This window comes from Notamacropus eugenii, chromosome 5 (assembly GCF_028372415.1).
Source record: "Notamacropus eugenii isolate mMacEug1 chromosome 5, mMacEug1.pri_v2, whole genome shotgun sequence".
Classification (NCBI taxonomy): Eukaryota; Metazoa; Chordata; class Mammalia; order Diprotodontia; family Macropodidae; genus Notamacropus; species Notamacropus eugenii.
The window spans coordinates 193,479,964-193,504,902 of NC_092876.1; the positions used below are offsets into that span (position 1 = coordinate 193,479,964).

Below are 24,939 nucleotides of genomic sequence, written 5' to 3' on the forward strand. Positions count from 1 at the left end.
GAAGCCTTCTTTAATCTAGGTCTTTTACTCATGGCAGATCTCACCTGTGAAGTCTGAGCACTTGGCGTTACCTCCCAAATCTTTTGTTAAGCTCTTTTCATCTTTAATTGTCACAAAGCAGGCGGTCTCGATCTTTGCTGCATAGTTATGCATCTGCAAGTGCCCAAGTATCATCATAGCACTCAGAAGCAGGGAAGTGGGATTGGCCATGTCCTTCCCAGCAATGTCTGGGGCTGTTCCATGAACCGATTCAAAGATCTCCATTCCATTAGCACCAATGTTTCCACTTGGTGTGACACCAAGACCCCCTATCAGGCCAGCATATAAATCACTAAGGATGTCCCCAAACAAGTTTGGTATCACAAGAACATCAAACTGGGATGACTCTTGCACCATAATTAAATATACAAGGTACATCTCATTAAACTGAATATCTTTACAGTTTTCTGCAACTTCTTTGCACTTTTGGAGAAAAAGCCCATCTGATATTCACATGATATTTGCTTTGTCCACAGCAGTCACATTGGTTCCTGGCACACTTAAAGGCAAATTCGGCAATACTCGCTTCTTTGGTGATGACTTTGATACTCTGTACGGCACCATCAACAATCACATGCTCAATGCCTCTGTATTCACCTTTGGTGTTCTCCCTAATCGTGACAATATTTACATCTGCGTAAAGGGTTTTGTAGCCTTCAGTGGAGACACATGGGCAGACGTTTGTGTAAACATCAAATGTTTTATGAAGCAGTAGATTCACAGAAGGATGTCCAGCTGCTGTTGGTGTCTTTAAAGGGCCTCTCAGTCCCATCTTGTTTTTGTCCATGGATTCTTTGGTTTCAGGAGGAATCATCTACTTCCCACGAAGTCCTTTAATTGCAGAGACATTCCTCTCTTCCAAATGAGTGCTTTGGCAGCATCAAAAATCTTCCTAACAGAAGCTGAGATTTCTAGTCCAATACCATCTCCTGGGATTAACAGAACACTGTCTGTACACCACCAGCAAAACCTCAGGTCATCTGTTTTGGGTTGCTGAAGGCCCCTAGCATCCAATCCTTGCGGATCTATGCAGGACTGGCCATCGTGGCTGCTCCTCAGGCCCTGGCAGCTGCAGCTATGTGCAGACTTCCTCAGGGGCCCAGGCCCCGCATTGTTCACAGGCCCCACTCATTGTACCCACTGCAGAAAGTCCCGCCCCTAGAAAAGTGTGTCCAAACTTTAAATAATTTTCATAATATATTTCAAAAACCCAAGGAATGTAAAACAAATCATAAAGGAACTACCGGTAAATGAGAAGATGGCTCTCAAATTCCCCTTCAAGAGTCAAATTAAAGAGCTGACTTCATTCTGCTCCTATCAGCAACAAGAAAGATGTCATGGGACCATTGATCATTCTGCCTGACTCAGCCTGAGCCAACAGATAGATAACTAATTATGGCTTAGGTACCAAAAACTACTTCATAGGATGTAGCAGTGCAAAAAATGTTTAAGAAGGACTTGACAAGACCTACCAAGTCAAGTTTCAAACTTCATACCTTGGGAATTCTTTGCAGGTAGAGGGAATAGGGGATGAGGAAGCAATCTCACAAGGGACATGGAAGGATTATGATGAATGAACAAGGACAGCAAAGAATGTTGAACAATATGGTTTAGGAGGAAACATTTTAAACAAAAAAAAAAACGATAAATGCATTTTTACTCCAGGAAGTCAGGAGTACAAGCTAGAAAAGAATGAATACATCACTGACCTAGGTGTCCTCCTTAAAATGGATGTTCTGGGAGAAACAAGCCAATAAAAAGAGGCCACAGAGGCTAGCACATAGTAAGTGCTTAATAAACCCTTGTAAATCATGTTGTCTTATGCATATTAGAGTGAAAGCTCCAGGGGCCATCTTATTTGTAAGTGTTTAATAAGTAATTTTTCATTCATTTGTTCTTTAAGAAGACAGTCAGAATATCCTGATCAATGCACATACACACACAAACTATCTTAACAGACAGTAAACAATTGGTTAATGAAGATGAAATCATTTAAGAATCAGCTGCTCATGTGTGCAGAGATCACCAGTTCATTAGACCAGACCTGCACAACCTGGCAGCAGCTAGGGGCCAAAATTAAAATAGGTTAAACTTTTTCAGGCTGCAGATAGATGAGACTAGAGACAGATGACAACGGTTGTTTGCTGTAGGTCACATGACAAACAGGAGAGAGTCACACCGTGGCAACCCTACATTTTTCAAGAGCCACCAAAAACCCTTTGGCGAGCAACAAGCAGCTTGACAGTCATATGTTGTGCAAGTCTGCATTAGACCAAAGGTCAAAATCAACAGCAAATTAGTATAAAAATGGGGAAAAAAGGCCACTGCTTGCAAGAACAGAAGTTCTAACTAGGCCTTTTAAATAAGCTGCTGCAAACTGTGGGGGAAAAAATATAGGAAACTGATTTTTACTATTTCTCTGCTTTTCTAGTTCTTTCTATTTCCTTAACTATTAAAGAATTTTAACCAATAAAAACGAAGAGGTAAAAAGCCTCCAAAAGCTTTCTCTAATACCAGTATGATGTCCTTGATAAACGAGCATCTGTGATATCCAAACTGTAACATAACTGACTGAATACCTCACTTAGTTTATCAATAAATCTATCTCGGCCAAGTGCTGCAGATGCACAATAGGCAAGCTCAGGGTACAACAGGAAGAAAATGTTCTAGATTACACTTGGGAAACTGTACATCATTTGAACTGCTACCAAGCTGCCTGGGCATTCTCTAAGGCAGAGATTCTCATCCAGGGGTCTCTGAACTTAGCAAATTATTTTGATAATTACATTTCAATATAATTGGTTTCCTTTGAAATCCTATTTTATTTTATGCACTTAAAACATTCCGGAAAGGGGACCATTGGCTTCAAATACCGCAAAGGGTACCATGACACAAAAAAAAAAGATTGATATGTCACCTTCTTCATAATACTCCTATATGGCAACTACAATATTACCTCCATTTTACTACTACTACTAATCTACATAGTGCTTTAATGTTTATAAAATCCTTAAGATACATATCTAATTTTATCTTTACAACAGTTCCATCACCTAGGTACTACTGTTGTTTTACAGGCCAGAAAAGTCAAATGATTTACCCATGATTACAAAGCCTTATCTGAGCTGGGATGAACTGATATCTGAGTCCAGCAAAACTGTAAGATGATCAGCTGTGAATGACTTAATTATTCTCAGTAATACAATAATCTAAGACAACTCTGAAGGACTTATGATGAAAAATGCTATTTATACTCAGAGAAAGAACTGATTAAAGTATTTTTTACTTTATTGTTTACTTTACTTTTCTTGAGGCATTTTTGTCTGTTTTCTTTCACAACATAAGTAATATGGAAACATTCTTCATGACTACACATGTATAATCTACCTCGAATTCTTGCCATCTTAATGGGGGAGAGGAGGAGGAGGGAGGAAGAGAGAGAATTTGGAATTCTAAGTTTTAACAACAAATGTTAAAATCTGTTCTTACATGTAATTGGGGAAAAATCAAATTTTTTAAAAGGCAAAAAATATATTCAAATTTATTTCACTTCAAAAATATGTGCCAAGTGCCACTGTTCTACCTTAGATTCCATTACCTCTTTCTTGTCTAAACTATTTTAATAGCCTCCTAACTATTCTCTCCATCTCTAATATCTCCTCATTCTAATGAATTTTGATCAAAAATTAGTCAGTGATCAAAAATCACTAATTTTCCTGATATTGAGTTTTGATCATATTACCCCAAACTCAAAAAGAAAACAAAACATGCAATAGGGAATCCAATTGCCTTCTAAATAGACTATCAACTCTTCATCCTGGAATTCAAGGTTCTCCATATGCAGGTTCCAACCTACTTTTCTGGTCATATTTACATTATTCCCAATCACATACTCGGACTAAATAGGACTGTCTCTCAGATTTTGTATTTCTTACTTCCTCACTTAGTCTATGATATTTTCTCTTACACAGGTCTATATGCTGAGGTCTTTGAGATGCTTGAAAGATCAGCTGAAATATGTCCTCCCAGCAAGAAGAGAGCTCTTCCCTCCTATGAACTCTCACCTTTCCCTTGTATTTTTCTTACTCTATATCAGTTCTATATTCATTTTGTCTCTCCTACTAATATGGTAAGCTCCCTTGAGTTCAAAGATTTCCTTTGTAACTCCCCTAAGCCCATAATCATTGCTTTATTCAGATTAAGAACTTAATAAATGTTTGTGGAATGAATGCAGAACTTTTTCTAGAAAAGGAGTAATGAAGACATTAGTGACAAAAGTATACTAAAATTCCAAGAAAGTCAAGTCATTCAACAAGCATTTACTATATGCCAAGCACAGTTCTAAGCAAGAGATAACAAAGGCAAAAATATAGTCACTGTTCTTGAGGTGTTCACATTATGATGGAGGGACAACACACAAACAAGACACATATAGGATAAAGTATAATCTCAGAGAACAGGCACTGAGATTAAGGAGGATCTGGGAAGGCTTCATGCAGAAAAGAGAATTTTATCTGAGACCTTAAGGAAGCTAGGGAAGCCAGGAGGCAGGGATAAGGAAGGGGAGAATTCCAGGCAATTCCACGGAGTCAAGGAATGAAGTGTTATATAATAGGACCAGCAAAGGGGCTAGTGTCACTTGATCACCAAGAATGTGGGAGTTAATAAAGCATAAAAAAGCTAGAAAGTTAGGAAGGGGGCAGATCATGGAGTGCTCTAAAATTCAAACAGAGGATTTTGTATCTGGTCATAGAAGCGAGAGGGAGCTGCTAGAATTTATTAACTGGAATTGGGAGTGGGGGAGAACAGTATGAGATGGTCAGACGAACTAAGGAAGATAAATTTTTGTGGAAGATGGAGTGGAGTGGGGGAAAATGTCTGGTAGATCAATCAAAAGGCTATTGCAACTGTCCAAGTGTGAAATGTCACCAGACAAAAATGCAGTATTCAGAGGAGAGAGGAGAGTATATAGGAAAGTTGCTGAGAAGGTCAAAACTACAGTACTTAATATCTGACTGGATATGGGCATGGGAATGAGGACTTAAGGATAATACCTAGGTTCTGAGTCTGGGTAACTGAGAAAATAATTGTACTCAAAATAGTAAAAAGGGAAGTTAGGAAGTTGGAGAGAACGAAGTCAGTTTTGGCCATGTTGAGTTTAAGATGTCGAAAGGACAATCAGTTTGAGGATGTACAAGAGACAATTAGAGATATGAGACTGGAGGTCGGGAGAGAGGTCCGGCTGGATAAATAGGTCTCAGAATCATCTGCATAAAGATGATAGTTTAATCCATGGAAGCTGATGAGATCAAGTGAAATAGCATAGAAGTAGAAAGAAAAAAAAAGAGGGCCCAAGATATAGCCTTGGGAGACACTGACGGTTAGCATGACTTAGAAAAAGATCCAGCAAAGGAAACTGAGGTCTGATCAGTGGGAGGAGGAGGAGAATCATGAATCTAGAGAAAGGACAGTATCAAGGAGAAGATGTTTATACTGTCAAAGACTAAGGAGTGGTCAGGAAGGATGAGAACTAAGAAAAGAACATTAGATTTAGCAATTACAAGGTCACTGGTAAATTTGGAGAAAGGAGTTTTGGCTGAATGATGAGGTCAAAAGTGAGACTGCAAAAAGAGTTAAGAAGAGGAAAGGAAAGGAAAGGAAAGGAAGTGGAAGCACCAATTAGATGCCTCCTCAGGCAATAGGCCTGGATAAAGAAGAAGATGGCCTTTTCAAGGAGTTTAGCTAGGAAAGGGAGAAGCACAGAACAGTTGGTGGTATTAGATATACCAGGTCTTACAAAATTGGATACTTCATCAGTGTTTCCTCATATAACCATTTAGAACATATAGAATAATACTTGATTTAAGTTCATGCTTCAGTATCATGGCTTATTGGAAAGAGAAAATTCCTACAGTATATCCCTCAAAATTTACCATGCAAAGAGAGTAAGCAATCAAAGTTTCTGCTATCTACATTCAAGATTTGACAATTTTTGTAAGACTGTTCAAGGTACCTATTCTTTGTGCTGGAAGCACTGTCTTCAAGTATGTGCTTGAAGCAAACTCACAACTGGATATGTTTTATAAGGAATTGTAGAATCTGTTCTTCATTTTTTAAATTAAGTTTGTTAAAAAGACATGGCTTGCAGGGAAACTTCTCCAGTGTGAACACCAAGGCATTCATCTTCAGAGAAACGGGAAAAAATATGTTAACATCAGATAAATCAAGAATTACAAACACTTCCTACTGCTGAGCTCTTACTAAAAATAACTTAATGAAGAACAGAAAGCCATAATAAGATTTTTAGCTTATCTCAAAACCATCAACACAAACTCAAAAAGAAGCTTGTCTACATTTTAACTATGCTCAATTTGAACTGTCTTAAAAAAAATAGAACCAAGAAACCCCCAAGAGTTCCTCATAAAAACAAGCTTAATGTATTTATCAGTTCACCCATATCCACAATTAATTGCGGTGCCCAGGTTGTATTATACAACATAACTACACTGGTTAACAAAAAGAAAAAGAATCATGCCAGGGTAAGGTAAGAGATGTGCCAGGTTAAGCAAATGGAGCAAACGATTTTGGGTTAATCGCTACACCAGTTTCAGTCAGCATATCTATTATCCTTGTCAGGAGATCTCAGCTACAGTTTCATAGATCTGGAGCTAGAAGGAATCTCAAAAAGAGTCTTTAGTCCAATCCTTTCATTTTACACCTGAGAATATATAAGGGCCAGAGAAGTCACTGAATTGTCCAAGGTCACACAGGCAAAAATACAGAACAGGGATTTAAATGCTGGCCCTCTAACTCCTAATACAGTACAATTCCCACACTTCTTCCCACTGATACATGCCAACTTTTCCATTAACATTAGTACAAATAAACCACAAAACATGCTATGAATTAAGGGAATGTTCCAGTATTCCCCCTGACTATTCCTTTTTCAAAACTTCTCTATTTCTGTCAAGTCACTGCCATCCTTCTGATCTGGGTTTGTCATCTTAGTGTTATCTAGGACTCCTCACTCTCTCTTCACCTAACATATCCAATCAGTTGCTGAATCTTGACGTTTCTACTTTCTTGACATTTCTCACATGTGGCCCCTTTCTCCACCCCCATACAGCTACCACCTTAGCTCAGGCCCTTGGTGACAGCCTCTCACTTGGTCTCCCTACCTCAAATCTCTACCCACTCCAGTCCATCCCACCCACTGCTGCAAAAGTATAGACTGAATCATGTGACTCCTTAACTCAAGTCAACTCCAGGGGCTCCCTGAATCTAGGATCCAACAGAAATTCTTTTGTTTAGCTTTTAAGGCCCTGTTCAACCTGCCCCTAATTTATCTTTTCAGACTTATTGGATATTACTTTTCCTCTCACACTATGTAGTTCAGTCAAACCAGCCTTCTCTCTGTTCTTCATATGCTATATTCCATCCATCTCCATGCCTTTGCAATGGCCATCCCCCATACCTAGAATATACTCCCTCCTCTCTTAACTTCATAGAATCTCTCTTTTTTAAAAAACAGCACAAACATAATCTTCCACACCAAGCTTTCCCTGATCCTCACCCCCTAAATGCTAGTACCCTTCTTTCCCTGGATTTACGGTGTGTATGTATGTACCTATGCATGTATGTTCATACTTCTTGTCTCCTTCATTTTAATATTATAACACTTAAGAGCAGACATTGTTTTATATCAGTATTTATATTCCCAGCACCAAACAAAGAGTTTGGCAAATAGCAGGACCTTAATACTTACTGATTCAAATTTATGATAAAATTGAAGAGTAAATATACATATTTTTATTCCATTTCTCTTCTTTATTGAATTCCCTCATACTTTTCAAACCTAACACTTCATATACTAGCTAGAGAGAGAAAAAAATGAAGCGCTTTTTTCTGGATCCTTACACAAATAATGTTCTAGGTGAAATTTTTATATAGTAACCTTAATAAACTTCAAAAAATTCAATAACAAGAATGCTCCAAATCACATATAGCTACTCACACATTCTTTACTTCTATATAATGAGGTATCATAGAATTACATTCTAGCTTATCCCTTAGTAAAAGCATTTACACAATGACATTGTGAAGAATCATTGTAATATAGACTCCTATGTGATAAAACATGCAAGGCTATGAATTTTTTTTAAAAAAAGGTACATTAATGCAAAATGTTTAATGAGCATTATGGTTGGAATGGAAAATGGCTAACCATTCTGGAAATCCAACTGGTGAAAAGCAAAATAAATTCTTGAGGACCCACTCCACTGATATCTATAAATACTTTAAATACCCTATGATTTCATTTGATTAACTTTCCATAAACCCAGTTTACAACACCTCAATACCTTAGTAGGCAATGGTCACAAGTTACAATTTAAATTTATAAAAAATACTTTTTTTTTCTAAACTACCAGAACACCCTCAGTAGGGCATACAGTTAGCAGTAACAAAATATTACAATAGTATATTAGTGTTTCTTGTTTGTTTTTTCCCCAACCTACCTGAGATCAACTCAGTTAACAGACATGACAGTGGTTTATAAAACAGAAGAAATCAATCCAATTCAACAAACATTTCAGATTTATTCAGTGTCTATTATGTGCAAGGTACAGTGCTAAGTGATGAGGAAATGAGTAATTTAAAAAAAGACAATCCCTGCCCTTAAGGAGCTTACAGTCTAATTGGGAGTGAAGTGTGTCAAAAAGTCCAGTGTACTTTATGAAGGTTTTGAAAGGAGTTGGCATCCCACCCCTCAGAGGGAAGAAGAGGCTGAGAGAGGTGATGTCAGTCAAGACTGAGTTAGTAGCATGGTGGTGAGATTAGAAGTGATGAGTTTATTCTGGGAGAGGCATTTGAGACTTAAGGACTGACCCAGGAAGCATCTCACTAGAACTGATGTAAAAGACTCAGCAATAGAATTTAAGAATATTTGTTTCTTCCTCCAACTCCTGAGCATTGCTCAGTCTTGGTATCCTGTGTTTTTTATAGCTATTGATCATAGACTTGCTCATTTTGGGGGGACTCAGAGCTATAGTGCTATGAAGTTGACGACTGTTATAACAGGGATTGTGACAATAACTACACTACCAATGGCAATTCCTTTAGTGGACCACAGAAAACTTAGTATTACTAATGGGTTAAAACTGGAGGAATATGGGATGGGCACATGACTAAATGCACAGGAGGTGACCATGTTTGTGAATTTTTTTCTCACTTTTTTCCAATTACATGTAAAACTGTTTAACATTCATTCATCTCCCTCCCCCTCATTGGGAAGGCAAGCAATGGTATAAGTTATATATATGTGCAGTCATGCAAAACATATTTGCATATTCATCATTCTGTGAAACAAAACAAGAAAAAAGTAAAAAATAGTATGCTTTGATCTGCATTCAGATTTTATCAGTTTTTTCTCTGGAAGTAGAAAGCATTTTCTATCAAATCCTTCAAAATTGTCTTAGATCATTGCATTGCTGAGAACAGCAAAATCATTCAAAGTTGTTCAGTGTACAATACTGCTGTTACTGTGTACAATGTTCTCCTTTTTCTGCTCACTTCACTTTGCATTAGTTCATGTAAGTCCTTCCAAGTTTTTCTGACACTCTCCTGCTCATCATTTCCCATAGCACAATAGTATTCCACTACAATCATGTGCCACAACTTGTTCAGCCATTCCCCAATTGAAGGGCATGCCCTCAACTTCCAATTTTGTGCTACTACAAAAAGAGCTACCATAATTTTTCTTTTGTACACGTGGGTCCTTTTCCTTTCCTTTTTTCTTTTTAATTTCTTTGGGATATAGATATACTAAATATTACTTATATATTACTGGGTCAAAGGATATGCACAAATTTATAGCCTTTTGGACATAGTTCTAAATTGCTCTCCAGAACTGCTAGGTCAATTCACAATTCCATCAACAATGCATGTCTGTGAAATTGTAAGGAGCTACCAAAGCTGACTGGGTACAAAACCATGCATGTCTGAGTAAGTCAGTCATTACTGGTTAACTATTAGGCTACTGCTAGGTATATCAAGAGTTATTCTCTTAGGGTCTTTCCCTCTACTATGTACATCTACTATGTACAGCCAAGGCCATCTGCTGACCACTTCTCCTATCAAGGACTGGACACCCCAAATACTCAATAACAAGAGTACATTCATATGCTTGAAAGAGTCAAATGGAGGTTTTTATAAATCATTATTCCACATCCACTGACTTTTCTCCTAATTTCTCTCTGTTTCTGCCTCTACTTTGACTATTTGATAGCACTGCTTCCAGAGCCTATCACAATACCTAGAAATAGAATGCATTCAGAAAATGTCTGTTGAAAGAATAGATTTAACAACATAGCTAAGCAAGGAATAGGCTGGTCACTACCGGATCAACAAATTTCCGATTATGATTGAGAAAATCAAAGCAGGAATTAAGCAGCTACACCTATCTTGACAAATCTCAAAAACTGCCATGTTCTCCAGTTTCAAAGAAAGCTGGAAAGACTTGTATGAAATGATACAAAGTGAAATGTACAGAACCAACAAATTAACTTACACTATAATAACAATGTTATCAAAACAATTTTTAAAGATTTAAGAACTCTGATCGATCATGAGTCCAAAGGATAATGAAAATAAAGAACACTACCCACCTCCTATCAGAGAGGAGATAAACTAAATATGCACATAATCAATACATAATTTGCTTGGCTTACCTATTCATTATTTGTTTCAAGGGTTTTGTTTTTCTTTCCCTCACCCCCAGTGGTGAGGGGCCTGAAGGAGGAGAAAAAATATCTGATAAGTGAAGAAAAATATTTAATTTGAAGAAAATAAATATCCTGTGCCCTAAAAAGACCTTTGTACAAAAGATCAAATTCAGCATATCAGTGGCAGATGTAGTCAGTTGACATCAGAGCTCTAACGATAGGAAGAAAAGAGAAAATAGGCAGAACATTTCACCCATCTGGGCTGTAGGCAGTTGGCGCTACCCCAGGTAGGCATATCTGGTATCACAGAGATCTGGTGTTAGTGCTAATGAGGACTAAATCATGGGAACTAAGGTACAGGTCAGGACTCTGAGTCTCTGAAAGCACTGGTGTCAAAAATGTGGGACCCAGTTCCACAGGAAATGCTGTGCACTGAATGGAATCCAGAAAAGCTTTCCAATTCAATACAGACCACTACATGGTACAGAGGATTGAATGTTGAACTTAGAGTTAAGAACACCTCAGTTCAAATCCTATCTCAGACACTTACTTAGCTATGATCTTGACCAAAGTATAATGTCTCAATTTCATCATCTGTAAAACAAATAATGAACGTAAAGGGTTTTGCAAACTCTTAAAGGGTTAAATAAATGCTAGCTATTATATTCATTATTCAATCACTAAGTGACTCTGTGCTAGGCTGTGGGGATACAAAGACAAAACAACAGTAAACTTCAGGGATCCTACATTCTAATGGAGTGGGCAAGGGGAAGGCAGAAACACTCAACATAATGAGTATTTCAGGAAGAGAATAAAACAACTGAGGTGATTATGAAAGGGATCCTACCAGAAGCACAAAAGCTGCAGCGTAAAAGAAGGTAGGAATTTTAAGAAGCAGAGGCAGGGCTTACTCTTGGCCCACAACACCCAAGTTTTGGGTTTACGTGAGCAGAAAGAAAACAGCAGCCTAAAGGCTGAGACCAGGGCATACAGTGACTTAATCACAAATGCCAAAAAATAAAGATTTCAACATGAGCTAATTTGCAAGGATATTGTCAGAATAGGTCAGGAAACTACTTGGGATATATCAACAAAAACAACCCACTTGAGGAGAGACCTTGGGATAGCCTTCTGAAATGACACAGCCAGTTCTGGGGAAGAAAAGTCAGCTCCTCCCTTAAATACTTCCACCCCCTTGTGATGTCCTCTCCCATCTGTTCTCCTGGCCCTCTGCCAAATCTGAAGTACAAAGGACAGGTATGCCTGCGATTGAGAGAACCCTGCAATGTCACAAGTTGACCCAAACTACAGTGTTCCGTCATCTTTGTCACTCCACATTTTACAGGATTTTGTTTTTCAGCAACTGACTTAGCAAAAAAAATTTCATTATTTCTATTCCTCATTTATTGTGACATGCAGTGGCTAGGATCTTGAAGGTTATCTAATCCAAATCAGACTCCTCCCCCCTCATCGACACTGACACCCACAGAGGTTAAATTGTGAGCAAAGTAACTAATGTCAAAGTAAGACCTAGATTCTCTGCCTCCAGAGTAGAGCTCTTCCAGGGTACAAGGCCATGCCAGAGGGGCGCAAAAAAGTGATAGGCCCAACACCAAGGGAGAAAGGCTGGAGATACAAGCTCAGCAAAAGCCTGCATCTTTGTAAAGGTTTGTCATCAAAGAACTGGTCCAGTGAAGTTTGGAAGTGGGCTTCAAAGACTAGCTACCAGGCAACAAGGGAGATTTTGCTGTGTCTGGGCCATGGCCTCCAATAAAGGCTGAGGGACTGCAGTCTTCATCAGTGCAGAGAGTATTCATATCTCCTTGATGGAGTCAAGTAAGATGTAACAATACAATCATGTTACCTCCTATCATGCTTATAAAAAACTCAGCACTGCCTTCCTTAGCTCCTTCCATGAAGAAAAGGGTCAAAATTCCTCTTCTCACCCTCACCCTTGAAGTCTAATAAACTTGGATCTCCTGACTCCAGGACTAGCACTCTTTCCACTGCACTACCTAGTTGCCTCCAGAGACAGAGTTCTATGACTAAGCCTCCTGGAACCACAGGAGAAGTTACAATCCAGAGTTCCTAGACCAAGAGAAACTTAGACTTAGTCCTAGACTTGAGGGGTAGCAAGCAAAGCCAGAAACATCGAAACAAATCTCAATCTTATCCTTCACTGACATAACTGGTTATATGACTTTCCCCACACAGACCTTTTTCCAGACAAACAGGCTTACTTTATGATGTTCCATTTCCAGCCTCCATGTCTTTTCAAATTCCATACCTAGAATGTTCTGCCTCTTTATCTATGCCTCTTAGTATATCCCTAATTCCCTTCAAAGCTTAGCTCAAATACTGCTTCTTACATGAAGCCTTTCCCAATATCCCCTACTGACTACTAGTGCCCCTTCAATTACTTTATAATTATTCTGCATATATATTTTTAATTACTTATATGTACACATACTGTTTTCCCCAATAAAATGTAAGCTCTGTGCAGACAAAGATCTTTTTTCTTTATATCCCCAGCACCTGTCTGATTCATAGTACATAATGAAATATTGATTGTCATCTTGTGAAAAGGCAATGTCGATGTGCATGGTGGCAGGAAAGAAATTTCATCATATTATCTTTACAATTTCTGAGAAACATAAAACAATTTGGTGAGGACACCAGAAAGAAATAATCATTCAATCTAATATTCACTTAATCTGGAAATTACAAAATTTGTCTCTAAGCCTTAAGAGTATCACTTTTAACACCTATTCATATTTTAAAAACAAAACAAAACCTTCAGTTCAGTTTCTGGATTTTTTTAAATAAATCAACTTCTCTTGAATTTGAAAATTATTTTCCCCTTAATGAGAACATAAAGTGAAACAACAACTTCATTTAAGACAGATGTGCTTACCAACCCTTCAGGACAGCTGGCAGGAAATATTACAATACAAAAGTTAATGTTTCTACCTGCCTTTGGCAAAGCCATTCATATAAAGTAATTAGATTTACTCTGATACATCATGACTGAAATGATTAAAGAACTCTAATTTTGTAAAGGTAACACATTAAATATTAATATAAATCAGCATTAAACAAAATAAGACTGAGCACCATGGAAGTAATTATGGTACTAGTCAGCATCAGTCTTTTTGTTTCAAAGGAGAGAGTTCTATTTTAAGGACTGTCAAATAAAACATGGTAAGTTTCATTTCACAGACTAGACAACAATATTTATCATAACACCTTTGCTGCACATCAAGCTTATTAGAAAAGAAAAATATTCTTCCCAGTATTGTAATTTAAAGTTGACTACTACTCTATCATATAGGCACTGATCATTAAGTATTCTATATTTAACAATAGATACCCTCAATGCTAAATATTATAGTGAATATTTTAAAAGCACAGTTCCTCATCTTGCAAGTTTCAAAGACCAAGAAAATAAAGTAAGAAAATGAAACAGCCATTGAAAAGTGCAACATAATCCCCATTCCACCAAAAAAATGTCAATTTTAATTAAATTATTTAAAATACCAGCTATGGTTCACTGTCAATCAATGGTAACTCCCAAATTGTCTCAGTCCATACAGAAGCTGCCATGCACTTACATCCAAGCTTGACCAAATTAAAAAATAAGTATCTATTAAGCAAAGTACTGTATGTATTAAACACTGGGACAGACCAAGATTGTATGTATTTAAGATTTTTTATATTAATCCTCATTAAATTTCATCTTATTAGAATTAATAAGATATTTTATATTAACAAGATCTTTTTTTAAAAATCCAAGCATTCCAGTGTGTTAGCTATCCCTCCCAGATTTATGTTGTCTACAAGTATGATAAGCATGCCATCTATCTAAGCAACTGATAGTGATGGTCATTATAACAACAATGATAATAGCAACTAACATTTATATAGTGTTTTAAAGTCTGCAAAGGGCTTTATAAATATTTCCGACAGCACAGGAGCAAGCACAGATCCCTGGGGCACCCCATTATTGACTTCTGCCCAAGAAGAGATGAGGTCATTAATGACTACTCTTTAAGTATGTCCATTTAACCAGTTCTGAACCCATCTAATTGACCTATTAATTCTCCTAAATCTGATCTTCATGAGAACAGCATGAGGTCTTTGGTCAAATGCATGTCTTATAGCTCTTAGAAATGTAGAACATGTAAACAAGGAATTACACTAGAGCCATTAGAGATGACATGTGACACCATGACAAGGTATCAGTTATATCACTGTAGCTTTTATAATCTAACTCCAATTGTGGGTCCAGATAAATATTGAGATCTATCAAAATGAGCCTTTATAAAAATTAGTATGTCTTAATCTAAAGACACTAGTTTGTTTGAAAAGTCAGTAACTAAGGTTTATAGAATTAGCTATTATTTAAAAAGAAGAAATAGAAAGGGATTAATCAGCATTTAATACCAGATCTAACCTTGCATGTTCTGGAAATTACTTTGCATACATTCTACCATTCCCACAATGAAAGAGCTGATGCTTCTTTTGTTCTCTTTATTCACAGAATCCCTCTTGGAAGAGACAGGCTGCTGATTAGTGTTTTTAATTATGGATTTGCTGTTGGCTGAAGTGGTTCACAAATAAGCGCAGCTATGAGTAACATGGACAAATTATCTTCACTCTCTGGAGTAAGATCACAGATAGCAATGCCCCCTGAGCGTCCGACCCTCCCAAATCTGTTTTTTTTTTAAAGAGACTGTTCTTTGTGTCATTTCTTATATAGACTTAATCACTGAATGAATGAATGGTACCTCAGTCAAACTGAGACCTGTTAAAAACCTTAGCTTAAAAAGGTCAAGGCCATCTCCAGTCATTCTGATCTATATCTGGCCACTGGCCCCACAAATGGCTCCAGAGGAGAAAGTGAGGCTGTTGACTCTGCACAGCCCTCCCTCACTTAAATCCAATCCACTTGCATGTCCTGATGTAGCCTCCCTGATAGCACGGTCCTCTTAAGAGAATGAAGGACAAACAACAGTAACAACAAGGTCAAGTTCTCAGACACTGTCAAGTTTCCCACCTGCCCTCCCAACCAAAATTGAATATGAATTCCTCTGAAATCAGGTGGCTAGATCATTTAGGATTTACATTCTAACACTTTTTCCTTCTCTCCCCCAAATGCACTGAGTAAAGTCTATATATCTGCAAATACGAGACAGCAACAGTAGTCAGAAACTCCATACTCACAATGAGCTTACATTCTAAGGGGTTATGTACATATAAAAAAATATATGGCATAAATATAAAGTGCAAAAATATATAAATTAGTTAAACACAAGGTATTTTGAGAGGAAGGTGCTAGCAGTTGAGGGGATTAGGAAAGATTTTATGCTGCAGAAAGTGTGGAGCTGCATCTTAAAAGAAAAAAGGTACTCTGAGGCAGAGAGAAGCAGGGAGTGCATTCCAAGCATGAAGGATGGCAAGTGCAAGGGAATGAAGATAGGGAAGGGAGTGTAATATAGGAGGAACATAGGGAAGGCCCGTTTGGCTAGATCACAGAATGCAAAAAGAATAAGGTCCAATGAGGCTGGAAAGATAGTTTGTTGACAGGTGTGTAAAACTTTAAAAGCTAAACAGAGGAGTTTATATTTTATCCTTGAGACAATAGAAAGCCACTGGAGTTAATAGGGTAGAGGTATTACATGGTCAGGTCTGCATCTATGGAAAATTTCTTTGGCAGTGATATGTAGGATGGACTGGAGTAGTAAGAGACTTGAGGGAGGGAGAACAATTGCAATAACTAAGGCAAGAAGTACTGAGAGTCTCAACTAAAGTGACAGCTGTGTGAGGGTAGAGAAGGGGTCAGATGTGAGATATGACAAACGAGGAAGCTGATTCCAAAGAGAGGAAATGACTTGGCCAAGGTCACACAGGTAGTAAGTAGCAGAGCTGAGTTTCAAACCCAGATTCTGTAATTCTAAAGGCAGCACCCTCTACATTGTACCATGCTGTTATCCCTTAATTACCCTGCAAGACTGCTAAATAAACAATGCTCCTTGACCTCAGACCCCAGGATGGGGCTATCTGTAATTTAGTTATGTCTTTTCTCAACTGTTGGAATTTGGAAAGAGATTTTTTTTTTGCATTTAACTAAGCTAGCTAGACCTAATCACTAGGGTTTTAAGTAGCAATAACACTGAACTTTTCACTCTTCCACTGACTGCTTTTCTGAGCCTGAAGAACACATATCAACATGGAAACTGAAGATGAAACTAGATATTTCCTAGGTGTCACATTTAGGACATTGGTTCTGAGATACTTGCTTTTCTGGTATCAAGTCAATCCATAAGGTGGTTGGTCAATTCGCATTAACAGCTGTTACAGAGGGTATTCTGAGAAGAGGACTGTCTAGTATAAATAAACTTAGAGCTTAGATAGCAAAGCCTCAGGAATAATAACAAACAGAAATGGAAAGCATGTAAGTATAAGCAAGTCACTGAACCTCTCAGAGCCTCACCTTTTTCAGCTATAAAATGGAATATTTGCATTTACTCTTTTAATGTATTAGGAGTATTATAACAACTTCACTAACTACAAAGTACTGTGAGCTTCTATTTAGTAAAGAATTGTTTCAGGATTAACAGTCTCCTGGGTCTTAGTTTCCTTATGTGTAAAGTAGAAGAGTTGTATTAGATGGCTCCTGGTGTTCCTTTTACCTCTAGATCTATGAATGATATAAGAACATATTTAAAAATCCCTAGTTTAATCCCAGATTCTAACAAAAGTTCTTTTTTGATCCCAAAATTATCCTATCACAATGTTATATACAAATATTTCCTACTGTCAGAAGAGCTCAAATACGACACAGGAGACTTATTTGAATGTAGTCTAGAAGTAAGATCTTGGCAGAAGATCCATCTGGAGAGGCCATATCTCTCCCAAGGCTACACAGTCCTGGCTCTCAAGAGAACTCTATTTTTCTCTTACTAGCTCCTGCCAGGGTTTGGAGAAGCAAAGAAGAGTTGGGTGAGAGATCATTCACCATCATACCTATCTAGCACCTTACAGGATTTTTACATCTACCATTTGTGGCTAATGGGGAATGCAATCATTTGAGATGTCCAGAAAAAAAACAAACACAAAGAGTTCACTCTACAGTTGAGAGCTGAAAATGTAACCCTCATTTAGGATATCTCAAGACTGCACAAAGCCCACCTTCATCTTATTACCCTACTGTTACCTAGACAGCTACAACTTCTGCTTTCCCAAATCCCTCCTGCATGGTTTCCTTAGCTCTGACTCTCTGCATAGGAACACAAAACCCACACCTTCAGATACCTCATACATTCCTTCTTTAATTCTTTCTGTCCTAAACAAGGTGCCCTATCAACACCAGAAACCAGGGACAAGTATCCTATGTGATCTCAAAACCTAACAGGCTCCAGACTGATGACTCCTCCTCTCTGCTGCTTCAGTCATGAGCTAGCATGGAAGAGTAAAGACCATGACACAATCTCAGCCCACACAACTGCTGTTACTCCTCCTGAAGGCAACATCTCTGAGAGACCTGAGATGCCTAAGAGTACACCTCCTCTACTGAGATCAGCCTAGCTGATTCCAGATGACCTTCTAAATGGTGATTGAGGTTGTTCAGAGGAAATGGATACCAGCAGTTAAGGCAAAGGATAGAAGACAAAGACTGAGCACTGCAGTAGTCGGACCAGTTGATTCTTTTATCTAAGGGAAAGGAATAAGAGGGTTTATTAAATTCCTTGTAAGTACTCAGTAGTGTACCAGGAACAAAGCTAAGTGCTTCATAAATGTTCTCACTCAATTCTCACAACCCACGGGAGGTATTTCTCCATTTTACACTAGCGGAAACTGAAGCAGAGAGGGGTTAAATGACTTGACCAGTGTCATATAGTCAATAGTGTCTGTGTCAGAATTTGAACTCAGAAAGTTTTCCTAACTGCAAGCTCTGCACTCTACTATGCCAACTAGCTAACTTATTACTTACACTAAAGAATACAGGAAAAGATCCATGTGTACAAAAATGTTTATGACAGCTCTTTTTGTGGTGGCCAAAAACTGGAAAGATAACACCCATTATTTTGGGAATTAACAAATTATGGTACAGGAATGGAATGAATAACAATTCTGCTTTAAGAATGGTGAAAGGGATTGTTTAAAAAACAAACAAACAAGAAAAGATTCATTAATTGATATGTAGTGAACAAAACTAGAAGAACAGTATTATACAATAATAACATTAAAGAAAAAAGAACACTGACCAGAGCAATGAACAACCATGCTCCAGATGAATGATGATGAAATATGCTGACTGTTTCCTGGCAGAAGCGATACGCACAAAATGCATAATGAGACCTATTTTTGGATGTGGCCAATGTAGGAAATTTATTTTTCTTGACTACACATAATTTTACAATGGTTTTAGTTTTGTTTTGTTTTTTGTTAAGATTTGAGGAGACAGAGAGGGTGGAGTTCAGTGGGAGGAAGAGAAAATAAATGCTTGTTAATTCAAAAAAATTTTTAAACTGAATTCTCACAGCTGTTAGTAGGACTAGTGTACTTGGATAGCATCAACATACATTTACTACTACAGCCTCTGAGGGCAATTAAAGATAAGCAAACATCATTTAAACGGCCCTCTTTCTAATTTCTTAGAACTCTATCCTTTCCTTACAAGCAGTAGGAAGACAAAACTGGCTAATGCCTGACATAAAACATTGGCTGACTTACTTTTTAGCTTCGAAGAATAAAACTCAATGAGTACAAGTGCAGAGTGGATGACTGAACTAGAAAAATCCATGTGACAGCTCTTCCTCTTGGAGGTCAGTAGCCTAGTAAATCAGCGGTGTTCTAGCCCAGTAATCTCTCTGCACTGGTGAAAAATGTTATTTACAGGATTTCCAAATGGGTTTGGATTTGTTCTCTGACATTTGTTGGTATTTATATAAAAACGAATGTGACAATGATCTCACTGCATTCACTTTCATTGAGTGCTCAGTGCTTGAGCTGCAAATATAATGAACATGACTGCCTAAGAAGCCAAACTGTCTACAAGAGAGTGAAAATCTGTGGGCTGTTTCATAAGACAGAGATCATTATAAATAATGTTTTGAAAATGATATATAAAAGTTTTCATTTGAAATTTAAAAAATCATACCAAATCTACAAACCTTTGTTAAGCACCTATATGCATGATAATGGTCGCTAGGGATATGAGGTGCTTAAAGTCTATATTTATCTTGTTTTGTATCATGGGAATCTGTTTCACACTCAGAGACATGTGGGACTTCCACACTTTGCCCAAAATGATACTACTCTAAAGCTTTTACTTGCATTTAGATGATGGCAGAGTATCAGTCTTATCACAGTTGGATTCTGATTCTTCTTCCAATTCTACCTCTCCTCTGCTCCCAAACACCTGGGGGGGTGCTTACAAAGTAACTACATTCTGTAGGTGGTAATGATCACTAAATACTGCTTGACTTGCAATGATCAAAGCATTAAATCATATATCCCAATAGCCCCTTTCTGCTAAAATCTTTCTTCTACAAGGTCTCTACTTCAATGTTTCAGGGTCACAAGCAGAACCAATGAAGGCTCTCTACCAAGTTGAAAAGAATGTGAGTAAAGATCCCGAAAATGAACTATGTGTGCACATCTCATCTGACACCCAACTAAGTTAAATGTTGGGGCTCATAGATAGAAGGTTAACTATAAAGTCATAATTTGAGGATAGGGGTGCATGGAAAGTCAGAATCACCCTTTAAGTCATGAAGGGGTCTGTGTGGTTGGAAGGAATAGCCGGATGGATGAAGCTACAGGTTCTTCAAGTGTAAAATAAGCTGACATAATTCCCATCCAAGATGGGATTTTCTCCCCTTTCCTTTTTTATAGACAAAAATCTTATTTTAACAATATCATTCAAAAAACAGACTCTTAGCATGTGAACCACCTGTACAAACACTAAAATAAAAATCCTGTATAACATTAATACAGAGCTAATAAATGGGCATTACTTCAAAGAGGAAAACAACTATTATTTAAAGTCAGTGAATTCAAGACAACCTTTTACTGACAATCACAACCTTACATCAGTTATATATAAGTACCTGAGAAAGTAAGCTATTGTATCCTTCAGAATTAAAATCCTATCGTTGCTATCTGGCTGCTGCTCTAGTAACTGGCTGCTTGAACTCTTGAATTATTTTTGCCAGAAAAAACTCCCACTTGAAATGGATAATGCACTAAATACCTGGGAATATGGCTACATTCCCATCTTGCTTTTAAGAATTCAATCTCAAAAGAGCTGTGAAAACGACTTGTTATAGCTTTAAAGCCCCATTTCAAGAATTAGATGTTTACAACCACACAGAAAGGCCACATCTAGGCACAAGGCCCAGTTCCTGATTATATAAATACTGATTTCTCAACGTATGAGTTGTGGGGTTTTTTAACTTGATTTTGAACACAGGTATATCCTTCTCTGAGTAATTCTGGGTGAAACTAGTTTTATAAATCAAATTAACATATGGTTATTCACAAAACAAAAAAGGTTCACTGGCTTTTAAAAAAAAAACAGCAAGTTCCCATAGGGCATTTAAAGAACAATCCAAACAACCACAATTTGACTTTCACTCAACTTTGTAGAAAGGCATTTGCTACGTAAAATGAGGCACGTTATCCTATGTTGAGTTATGTAACATCATTTTTTTAAGTACTTCCAACTACCATTCCCAAATGATGTATGTCAAGGGGATTCTATGATTCTGTCATTTCGCCAATGGAAGGAACTCCTTCCATGGAGATCATCTGTTACACAGTTTTTCAGAGCTTCTCAGAGTTTTGAGAGTAACATAATCACATCGTTAGTTTGGGTCAGAAGCATGAACTCAGGTCTTCCTGACTCTTTATCCATGATGCCATGCTGCCTAGGAGAAAGAGGCATATTTGTAGCTCACCAGCATGAATCAAAATCGAATCAAAATCAAATCAAAATGGATTATTTTAAGTAAATGATCAACTACAAGAAACTACAGATTTGAGATGAAACACCAACACTATTTCTAGCTTAAATATTTTGGAGCTTAGTTTTGGTTGTTGTTCAGTTGTTTCAGTCACTTCTGACTCTCTGTTACTCTATTTGGAGTTTTCTTGGCAAAGATACTAATGTCGTTTGCCATTTGCTTCTCCAGCTCATTTTACAGATAACGAACCTGAGGCAAACAGGGTTAAAAGACCTGACCAGGGTCAAACAGCTAAGTGTCTGAGGCCAAATATGAACTTTGGAAGATGAGTCTTCCTGACTCCAGGCCCTGCTGCTATCCACTGCACCATCTAGCTGCCCCTAGGGGACTTGACTACTGACTGTAAAATGACAAGAGGCTATTGAAAAGAAAATTGCTTAGGGTAAAGCTCTACATATTTCAATGCAATCAAACAAAGACAGTATGTATAGTAAGTCTAGTTCACAAAGGGGTTTAGGGAAACCTCCTTCCTGCTTCCCAGAACTCCTAAGATGAGGATATTATTCCTTATTCCTAGGATAAGGTCAGAATCAACCCCCATCCCCTTTCCCCTGTTTTCTGAAAACTTTGCTTCTTTTCCTCCATCTGATACTTTCTGTCCCGACTTCACAGTCACCTGAGCAAACATCCCCAACTCTGATTCTTTTCTAAGTTTTTTGGCTGCCCATAGTTGATGGGAACAAAAAAGTAGCCTCCCGGCAAGAACATGCCACGTAAGTAAAGAGGGGTGAGAAACCAAGAACCATGCTTAGGCAAGGTCCAACAAAATTGTAGGTTCTTTATATAATTGTGACCCATCTCAAATAATTTATTTGGTACTGATCTCTAGAAAAAAAAAGTTATGATATTTTTTATCATACTTAGGGGAAAACACTAGTGATCTAAAATCTGGGACTCTGGGATTCTCTATGGTAATTTGTCCTTTCTCATAGTGATGTGATTTTCCTAAATAATGCCTTAGAAGATAAAAACAAAGTACTAAAATCATGAGGTTTAATTTTGTTATAAAAATACATTTTTTTCTGTTTTAGACCCTAACAAAAACCTTTGTGGCCAAAAAGAAGAGTCTTGACAATTACAAGTGACTAACTGAAATCTTTAACCAAAAAAAGGCAAGCTTCAAAGTCACTATGATGGCAGTATACCTCTGATTAAGAGTCCAAGCAAGTTTTGCAAGTAATTCTTGATGAAATCATTTACTATTATGATAAGCCTCTTAAGGCCAAAGTTACATGATTAGTCTTGGTTATCATTCCTACTGACAGATATGTTGTACATCAAGAATGCTTGGGCTCCCAGAACGTAAAGCAAGTTACATTTAAATGTTCAAGATCCTAACTATTCAATTTTAAGTCAATTTAGCTGACAGTACATGCTATGAAACTTGAATATATACAGACAATATTTTAATAATTAATAAGTACAAAGTTCAGCTAATTTGATTCTAACTTAGAATGCTTATACAGGGTTTTAATCCTGAGGCACAGCGGGGAAAGGGGAGGGCGAAGGACTACATTTCTGTAATTTTTTCTCACTGTTAGCACTCTATGGTTTACATGCACACCGTACTAGATCTGAAACCATGCAACACACTATCCTCTTAAAATTTTACTATTAAACTGCAATGAGACTCAAAAAACAAGCAATTTTGTCCTAATATAGACTACATGAATTAAAATTCCTCTGCTACAGTCATTCTATAGAAGTTAAGAAAGGGACTAGACCCTTTTTCCACAGTCAAGATGTAGAAAGACAGACGACCTTCTCCTATCACATTTTCTTCTGCAGCATTTGAAGATGAAAATAAATAAGAATACAAGTAAGGACTAAACTCAAATAGAAAAGACACCTGTCAGAACACTGAACTCTTGAAAGAAAAATATCCTAACTGTTCAATTCAATGCAAAATATTTATGATTTTTTTTACTTTATTTAGACAAGTTTCAGCAAAAGGTATGAATTAATACAGGTACACAGATATATCAGCACAGGCCAGGTCCAGGTTAGCCCAGAAAGAAAGCCTTTCTTCTAAGTGGAAGCTGGGAATATGAACAACTTAGAAACTACTGAATGATTAGAGTAAATTACCCCACGATAAAGAAACCCGAATGTCAGTCCATCAATGGCCAGAGTGCAAGTCTGAAAACAGTGGTAAGAAAAGCATGTACTTTTTCTAACAGTAATATTAAACTATCTATCCTTTCAGTAGAGACAATGCCAATCATTCTATTTAACTGATCAAAGGTAATGCTCTTCTTCATCAAGAAAGAAGTCACTCCATATGTTAGTACCACTTCTCATTCTAATTAAGTCACTTATGATAGTTGCTGAAATAATCTTTAACAGAACTGTTAAAATATTTTTTCTTATCTTAATAAAAGAAAAATCTTAGAATATTTTATACAGACTCTTCAAGGAAGTATGTTTTACTAGAAGTCAAAGAGACCAAGATTCTAGTACTAAGTTCCTACTAACTTGTAGTGTGACCTAAGACAAATCACTTCACACTCTCCAGGCTCAGTTTCCTTATCTGTAAAAGGAGAGGATTGGATATTACCTCTAAGGCACCTGCTAGTGCTAACACTCTACAGTTTAAATACTAATGATGTCAGAGAAGCTGGGCAAAGTTAAGTCCTCGTTACTCTAAGCTCAAATGAGTGAAAATCAGGTGTTTCTTATGACTGGCTGTCTAATTAATTGCCAGGTACAATGCTTGAACAATAAAGCTTTATGACATGTGTCATTTCTTTTTTAAAAAAGGATGCCTGTGCAATCTGTCAACAAGAAATGTCATCTAGCAGTTGGCTACACAGTATTGCTCACCAATAGGTTCAAGGGGATCCCCTGGGAGAGGGCTTTGGGATGAGAAAGGATCCTTCTCAGAAGTGGGGGGGGACAGCCTTTGCCCAGGGTTCCAGGAATTATGAGGGCTTGGGGCAAAGGATTACTTGAGCAAAAGAGGAAATGGATGAGAGTGTTACCAGGGCAAGCACTTCAAACCCGAGGGGTCAGTGGAGGACAATTGTTTTTTGTAGGAATGTTTGTTGTTGTTTGAGGGAGTCATTGGAAGAACCTGCACCAGCATCCTAACTGTGCATGCACGAAGGGTTTCCTCCTCGATCCTCCTCCCAACTGTGAGATTTTCTTAC

At 37.5% G+C, this 24,939-nt stretch overlaps 1 protein-coding gene and 1 pseudogene across 8 annotated transcripts in view; both read right to left on the reverse strand.

Moving 5' to 3' along the window:
* The window catches only part of ATP8A2 (ATPase phospholipid transporting 8A2), a 761,757-nt gene that overhangs the window by 598,192 nt on the left and 138,626 nt on the right, over positions 1 to 24,939 (reverse strand). The window lies entirely within an intron of this gene.
* LOC140505607 (isocitrate dehydrogenase [NAD] subunit alpha, mitochondrial pseudogene) lies at positions 11 to 24,933 on the reverse strand (annotated as a pseudogene).